This window comes from Lemur catta, chromosome 8, assembly GCF_020740605.2.
Source record: "Lemur catta isolate mLemCat1 chromosome 8, mLemCat1.pri, whole genome shotgun sequence".
NCBI lineage: Eukaryota > Metazoa > Chordata > Mammalia > Primates > Lemuridae > Lemur > Lemur catta.
Genome location: NC_059135.1, coordinates 51,950,786 through 51,959,095, shown reverse-complemented (window position 1 = coordinate 51,959,095; position 8,310 = coordinate 51,950,786). Strand labels below are relative to the sequence as shown.

Sequence of the window (8,310 nt, the reverse complement as noted above, 5' to 3'; positions counted from 1 at the left end):
TGCAAAGTAGAATAACTTTATTTTTGTCTTTAAAATGCCTTTCAGTGGTAATCATTACACTATATCTATATCATATCATGACATTGTGTACCTTAAATATATACAATCTTTGTCAATTTAATATTCTAAAATAAAAAAGTCTTTCACATATATAAAATAATTAAAGAGTAAATATTTGCTTTTCTTAAGATACAGATCTTTAGTTTTGGAGGAAAAATAAAAATCCCAAAGCAGATAATCTTATTTTAGTTGTAGAAAATAATTTAAAAATGTGTTGGTATTGGTTGGTAAAAATATTGGTATTTATCCAGTTGAATTAAAAGGTGAATATCTTTCCCATAACTTGCTAATTATGTGTCTTGGTCAATAAAGGTTATTAAGAGAAATTATTCAGTGTTCGTATGATGTAGCAGCAAAATTCATTATTTAATGCATTTTAAAGAAGCCAATTGCTTCTTTAAAATGCATAAAAAGCAATAGACTTCTTTAAAATGCATGGATTGTAAAGGGTCCAAGAAATGAAACTTTAGACCATGGTAAATTAAAGAGGAGGCATTTGAAAGTCTTACTGACTATTTGGAGGTTATTATGATGCTAACCTGGCAGAAATGAAGGAGACTATCGTCCTGTTGTTAACCCCTGTGTTAGGAAGCGGTGAGCCCCATGCTTTGCCCAACAACAGGCCGGCAGTCCTGGGAAAGGCTGGTGTTTTTAGAGAGATCGGAGTAGGTCTAGAGGCTCCACAGGACCAGCGATTTCTCCTTTCCTAATGTTGTAGTGACTCCAACATCTATCTTGTTCTTAAATCTACCTTGCTCTTCTTCACCTGAGGATATGGGGCACTTCTGGATCTGGTGTAGGCCTTTGGGGGTGTGTCCGCTGCTCACCTCCATGTGGCATCCTTCCAGGTTTGCCCAAAGGTTCCCTTCTAGGGGCTTTCCCTGACCACCCCTCATACCTCTCACCTCGTTCCCCAAGGTGCCATCACCCATTTTACATATTTCCTCATTTGTTTTCTCTCTGCCCTCTAATACCGTTTTTTGAAATTTTGTCATTTCTACTTCATTTCACTATTTATTATGTAAAATAAAGTATTTCCTGATTTTTATTTATAGTTACATCCCTAGGACCGAGAATGGTGCCAGCTATATAGAATGCTCTTACCATACATGTGTTGAAGGAAAGAGTATTTGCATCTCTATGTAGATCAGTTTTCCAACTTGCTTTGTGTTGTAAGGGTATCTGTGTATTTAAAGAGGCGGGAGCTTCCTCACAAGGCATTCTTCCTGGAAACAGAAATGTGGTTCACCTTCCTAGGGAAAACTGGATCATTAGATTTCTGAACTGGTTTTGCAACTATATAGAGAAATATTGGGGTAAAAGTTAATTCTAATGTGGAAATTCTATTCTGTAATTGTCATAGAATCGTAGACTTTCAAGAGGTGTTATTTCTGGATCCCGTAGTCCCACCAGGGCATTCTGTAGTGGACAGCCTCAGAGGGCGTGCCTCCTGGTCACCTGAGCCCCGAGCCCCCTAGTGCCCTGGGAGTGAGCTGGGCCTCTGGGACAGAGCAAGCCAGTCCTGTCATTGCAGCGCCCCCCTCCTTTTTTAAATTGAGAATTAAGCTTAATGGAGGTACTTGCAATTGAGCCATGGATCTAAAAGTGGGCAAAGTTAAGAGCATCATCTTCCCTAAACTGTCACTGTTAAGATTTGCACACAGTGGCAGCACCATAGTCAATGAGGTTTATTCGAGGCTCTATTATTGCTAATTGAAAACTTTTCCCTGTACCCTGCCGTGACAACTTGCAATACAGTCAGCATTGGCAATTTTTGACAGTCTCTACGGAGACTGGGTGGGGGGAGGACTGTCACTTTTAGCTTTAATCCAGAAAAGAAATGTGGCTTTTCACCTCCTGGGTCCTTGTACTGCAGGTGCAGTGTCTTCATCCATAGTAAACATGCTTGGCACGCAACCCCTGGTAAAAACCTTCGGACAGTGTCAACATTGCGTGGCAAGTGGTGAGGCGCCCGTGTTTGCAGGCGCTGCCAGGGCGCTGACCCGGCAGTGGGTGCGTAGGTGCCGATGCCAGCCGGGCCAGAGCCGATCTCCTGCTCCGCGTCTTCTTGCAGCCCTCGGAGCCTGAGCTCTCTAGCAAGGATTTCTTTGCGCTCACACGGGCTCCGGGGTGACGAGGCCCTGCATGTGCCTCCGAGGCTGGAAGGGAAGGGCTGTGGCCGGCGGGTGCCCAGAGCTGTAGGACCCGCTTCTCCCCTGGTCCCGCTGCAGAGGGAAGGCCTGGGGACGCGCCTCGGCCTCGCGGGCCTCGCCAGCCGGGGCCACCCACTTCCATTGCTGGGTGGCAGTTATTAAACGCTGCTTTTTACCGATTTTATTTCCTGTTTTTGTATCTGTTTTCTTTTTCCTCTCTGGTTGGTGGGTTGTAGATATGAGCCCGGCAAAGACAAGGAGCGCCGGGGCGCAGTGGCTCAGGCTTGTAATCCCAGCTCCTAGGGAGGCCGAGGCGGGAGGATCGCTTGAGGCCAGGAGTTCGTGACTAGCCTGGGCAACAAAGGGAGATCCCATCTCTTAAAAAAAAAAAAAAAAGTGTGGAGGGAGGAGAGCAGAATGCTGCGGCCACCCTTCGACAGAATGGAGTGGGACAGGTTTTTCCTTATACCTGGAACTTGTGGTTAGGGATGGTAGAGCACAGCCACGCTGAAGGGCTTCCAGCTCTTCCTCCAGGGCCGCCTTCATGGTGACTGAGGGCTCTTTCCTGATCTTGAGATGCTCCAGCCCTTCCTGGTTAGGCTGGGCTGCCGCCCTCACTCCAGGGCCTCCTTCCAAGTCTGAGCCTTTGGTGGTAAGAAGGTGTATTTAAGTCAGGGGCCCAGAGATCCAAAGGATTTTGGGGAGGGTGGGCAGAGACACAGAGCTGGAGGTTAAGGGAGTCTAGGTGAGTGAGTCCACAGAGAACCCTGTGTTAGGTTAATGAGGTCAGCCTAGAAAATGGCCCTTTTGCCCCACCCAGAGAACTCCCCACTTTCACCAAACTTGACATCCACTCTTCTCACGAGGCTAGGTAATCACAGAACTTTAGAATTTATTAAATTCTTTAGAGTAGGAAGATGAATATTCCTATTTTTCGTTTGGATTTTCTGAAATAAAACAGAAAAATTAACTATTACTTATCTTTCTCTGAATTGTTTATTTTCTAAAATTTCTCTTGGGCATTTAATAATATTAATTAAACCCTTACTTGAGCTAGAGTTCTTTGAAGTATTCAGGTTGGGGCTAGGGTAATCTAAAGTTTGGGAAAGAAATAAAGTTTATGAGTGTAAATATAAGAATAAAAGAAAACATTACATTCAGTTTTAAAAAGCCACTAAGCCAATAATAATAGAAGTGCCATCTGCTATACATTGAATCACCTCTCTAGACCACATGCCCAGCTACCAGTGGCAAGTGAGGCCATATCTTCAGGGAAAAAAAGATTTAGACCAAGAAATCTTAAGCCTTTCCTGCTAGAGGGAAAACAGAAAGCCAGCAAACTTTATGCTTGCATGTGGTTTGGTCACCTGGTAATCCCTTCATTTTGTGCCAAGAGCCTGTATGGTTTCTCTGCTTTATCAGCTCAGCAGTACCCTAAAAACTCCAGTGACAATTAAGCAACCTAACACCAAAAAGGAAAAGAGCATTTGGGTTTAAATACATGTTGAAACTGAAGGGCAGACAATGGTGCCACTAAACCAAGGAATTACTGTCCTTCCCCAGTTAACAGTCAATGTAGGCAAACCATTTAGTGAAATGACACAAATGGTCTGAAGATAATGATGTGAGGTTGGCCGGAAAATGTGGGGCCAGAGCAGAGAAGGCCTTGAATGCAACCACAAGGAAGCGGATCAGGTGTGATTCTCCTACAGGGGACAATGTGGACTCACACAATTACACGAAAGCTGCAACTGGAATGGGCCTTTGTGTTTCCCCCAGAAGCTGGTAGATGTTGGTGGATACTGTAGAGTGTTAGTGTTTAGGATGGATCCGACTGACACTAAGAGGCTACTGCGGGGCTCCAGATACAAAGTGATGACAGGGTGGGCCAGCGTGGGTGGCCATGTGAATGAAGACGAGAGGGCGTATTTGAGAAACAGGAGGTAGGCTCAGAAAAAGGTTGGCTATCATGAGTAAAGGAGAAGAAGGGGGATTGCAGAAGTTAATGACAATGTTAAGTCAAGCAAAAGCATTTTTATCTCAGGAAGCATTGCCCCTCAGTTTATCATGTCCCTTGTCTATATTTATGCCACCCCAATTAGACCTCCCCAGAGAACAGGGCCCAGCACTCTTCTGTTTTGTTTATATCTGGAACATCCAGCCACCCTGGACTGATGAATAACAGGAGCTCAATTACTGGTTGACTAATTCCCCTGGGCTTGGGCACAGAATACTGTCCCTTCAGTTTAATGAACATTGACTTCATGTCCGCTGTGTGATGGATGCTCTGCAGAAATTAGGAGAAAATCCATGCCACAGGAAACAGCTTATGGGTTAATGCAATTGTGAGGGCAGGGAGTTGCTGTGTACTAGACAGAGAAGTAACTACAAAACAAGACGAAATAAGGCCAGTGCTTTGCTGTCCCGAGAAAGAAACTGAGACCCCTGAAGGTGAGGGATTTAACATAACTTCATGAATTCGGACGAACTGAAACAAGTCGTAGGGGTTAAAGGTGGGAGTGGGGGAAAGGAAGCATCTCAGGAAGACAGAAACAGATAAAAACAAGGAAAGGGATGTGTTTACTCCAGCTGAGAGGTTCACATCAGCACTGGGAAGCAGAAAAGCCTACCAGATCCAGCCACATTCCTGATGGGTATGTTATAGCCAGGCATTATAGAACCTTTATTCGATTTTAATTGTGATGCTTTTATTATGCATGCTACAACTATTAAAATTATTCTGTACTTGGAAAATGAACTACAGATAGGATAAGAAACTTACAAAAGTAAGGCAGTGGCCCTTACCATGAGCTCAGAAGTTTCTAAGCCAATCTGTAGTCAAGTGATACAGGTTAATGCCTAATGTGGCTTTGGAGCCATGCAGAGTTGGGTAAAGAGTGGGGCCCACAACAAATTCATACAGACACGTGTTTTCTACACTTGAATAATAAGCAACACAGGCCAGAAAGAGGCTTGTACTCTCAGTAGTCACCGCGCCAGACCCAGACCTAGTTTGTGCCTGTGAAAAAAAGAGTGTTTATCCGTCCCAGTTTCAGGGATAGAAGTATGTGTTGCTATTTTCATTAGGTCTATAAAATTGATGATAACACTCCAGTATTAAAGAAAACCCCTAGTTATTGTGCATGAAAAATCTGTACAAGTCAGCTGATGCTTCTTTACTCTTTATTGGATTTAAAATAAGGTTAAAAAGAACACTAGACCTAGAGTTTCAATGTAAAATAGATAAGATAAATAGAGATATAAGAGCATTCACCTTCTACTCTCAAGCTGTAAAAAGTTGCAAAGGCCCCAATTCTTTACATTTCACTTTTGTGAATATTTGTTGAAAAATAATCCTAGAGGAGACTGAAAAAATAATGTCATTATCCCATCATCCTAACCTAATGCTTATTTCAATACATTTCTATTTTTATTCTGTGAATGCATGAATGTAACAAAGCAACTGTAGCCAATAAGATTAATAAATCATTTTCTAAAAGTGAAAATATTTCATAGACTATAGTTCAAATTTAGATAATTCAACATTTACTTAGGTTACCGTACCTTTTTCTTTTTTCTTTTATGAGAAAAGGTACAGTAATCTAAGTAACCACCCTCCTTCTCCAGGTCTTCTCACTCTGCTTCTCTGGCTTCTTGCCTCAGCTATACCATGAAATGAACAGCTCAGAGAGCTCCCATTCAATGAAAAGGCCCCCCCCTTGACCTTACACTCCACACTCACTATTGCCTGAACTCTCTCTGCCCTTCTCATGCACAACTCACTAAAAAACTGGTCCCCACTTTCCCACTCCTCATTCCCTCCTAACCACAGAGCCATCTGATTTCTGCCCTTCCCTGTTACCAAAACCCCTTTAGCTAAAACCAGTGACTTTGGCCAGTGACTTCTGCTCAACAGATAGTGGACCCTCCTTTTAGTGCTTGGTGATGGATCCCTTAGTTGAAGCAGGTGACAGGCTTCTTCATGGTTTCCATGTCCCCTCTCTCCAGGACTTTCCCACCTCTCTGCTCCCAGTGACTGCTCTTCTCTCAGCCTGCCCCACCACCTGGCTCCATCTGCTCCAGCCTCCTGGGGTTGGTGTGACCTGGGATCCCATCAGCACAGCCTCCTCTTTCTGCTCTCACACTGCCTCCGTGGTCACCTCTATGCCAAGGCTTCAAATCTTAAATCTTTACCTCCTTCCCAGGCCTGTCCTCTGAGTTCCAGAGGCCAGGGGACCAGAACGTTGGTGTCACATGAGCACTTTACATTAAATACAGTCATGGCTTTCTCTTTCTATGAACACCTGCCCTTCCTGACCCGCCTTTGCAGAGGGTCACACCTTGGATCACCTAACTGGAACCACCTGGGCATCACCAGTCCCTGCTCCTACTTCCCTGTCCAGCAGCCAATCTAGGCCCTCCTAAGCCTCCTCCTGTACATCTGCTGAACCCATCCCCTCCTCGCCACACACTCTGTTTCTGCCTCAGTTCAGCTCTCACTGGCTCCCACCTGGTTGGTGCATGAGAGTCCTTGATGATGGGACCTCCTTGCATCCCACCCTCCTGCTCATCCCTCATGTGGCCATCAGCATGGTCTGGGCCTGTCTTTGCTTATGCCCTTAGGTGGCTTCTCTCTGCTTTCAGGTAATGCCCAAGTTCCTTGATGTGTGTCTACTGAAGAAATAATGAGGTTCATAAATTTGGAAAGGAGAGCTTTATTTCTCGTAAAAGGTTGCAGCCTGCAGGGTGGCCATTCTGATGCAGCAATAGCCTCAGGCAATAGCCAAGAGCACATACTTCGCGGGAGGGAACAGGAATTTATGCTGAGCAGGGTGGCTGAATATACATATTTAACAAGCTATAGGAGGAGCATGAATATTTATGAAAGGAGAAACATGCGCATGTGCAATTGAGTTTCAGGCCCCTTCATAGGTCACTTGTACAAAAAATGGCAGAGTTAGCATGATCTGAGGGTGGAGTTTTTGTCCCTCTGAGGTCAAAAGGTAAGCAGAGGTCATGAAAACCCTTTCTGCTCATCCTCTGTAGTCTAGTTAGAACCACTCCATGGTCAGTGGTCCCTTATCAGGAAGGAATGCCGGTCAGTTGTGCCGAAACCACAAAAAGGGAGGAGCAGCATTAGGCAGTTGATTGAAATCAGCAGTGGAGCAAGTCTTTCCAAAGGGCTGGTTCTGTTTAGCCCTTAGGGAAGAAAACCTAATGGCGGTTAGCAAAGGAGGAGGTATAATGAGGGTGTGTCTGACCTCCCATCCCGTCATGATTGGGAACTCAGTTTTAAGGTTTCTCTGGGGTCCCCTTGGCCAAGAGGGATGTCTGTTCAGTTGGTTGGGGGGCTTCGGATTTTACTTTTGTTCATGCATGGCACCCAAGGACCTCCCTTGTTTCCCACCCTGTGCACTGCCCTAGAGGGAGAGATCTTCAGCGTCCCCCCGCATCCCACCCTACAGACACACACCCACACAGACAGCCCCTGCCACAGTGCTCTCTGCCTGAAGGAGGTTAGTGCATGAGTCCGTGGACTGAGTGGGGAAGATCCACCCTCAGTGAGGGCATCCAGTTGGCTAGGGGCCTGGATAAAAAAAAAAAAGGCAGAGGTAAGGAGATTTCCTCCCTCTCTCTCCCCTAAAGCTGGGACACTTCTTCCCCTGCTCTTGAACATCAGAACTCCAGGCTCCCCAGCCTTCATACTCCAGGACTTACACCAGCGGCCCCCAGGTTCTCAGGCCCTCAGCCTTGGTCTGAGAGCTACACCATCTGCTTCTGAGGCTTTCAGACTCAAGTTGAGCCATGCGACTGGCATTCCAGGGTTTCCAGCTTGCAGATGGTCTGTTGTGGGACTTCTTAGCCTCTGTTATCATGTGAGCCAACCCCACTAATAAATCCCTTCCCATATGTCTGTATCTCTATCCTATCGGTTCTGTCTCTCTGGAGAACCCTGACTAATACAGATTTTGGTACCAGAGTGGTTCTAGAGGAACAGAATTTTAAGGATGAGATTTCTTAATTAATTTTGGGGTTTCTGGAATTGGCTCTCTAATCTGATTAGACCTAAAAATGCTAAAGACTCTACTTCTCATGG

The 8,310-nt window shown here is 45.2% G+C and overlaps 1 non-coding gene across 1 annotated transcript; it reads left to right on the top strand.

Annotated features, from left to right (window-relative positions):
• The first annotated feature begins 1,712 nt into the window (after nucleotides 1-1,712).
• Nucleotides 1,713-1,853, top strand: LOC123644300. Its single transcript, XR_006737106.1, has one exon. It is a non-coding gene; the product is annotated as a U4 spliceosomal RNA (small nuclear RNA).
• The last annotated feature ends 6,457 nt before the right edge of the window (nucleotides 1,854-8,310 follow it).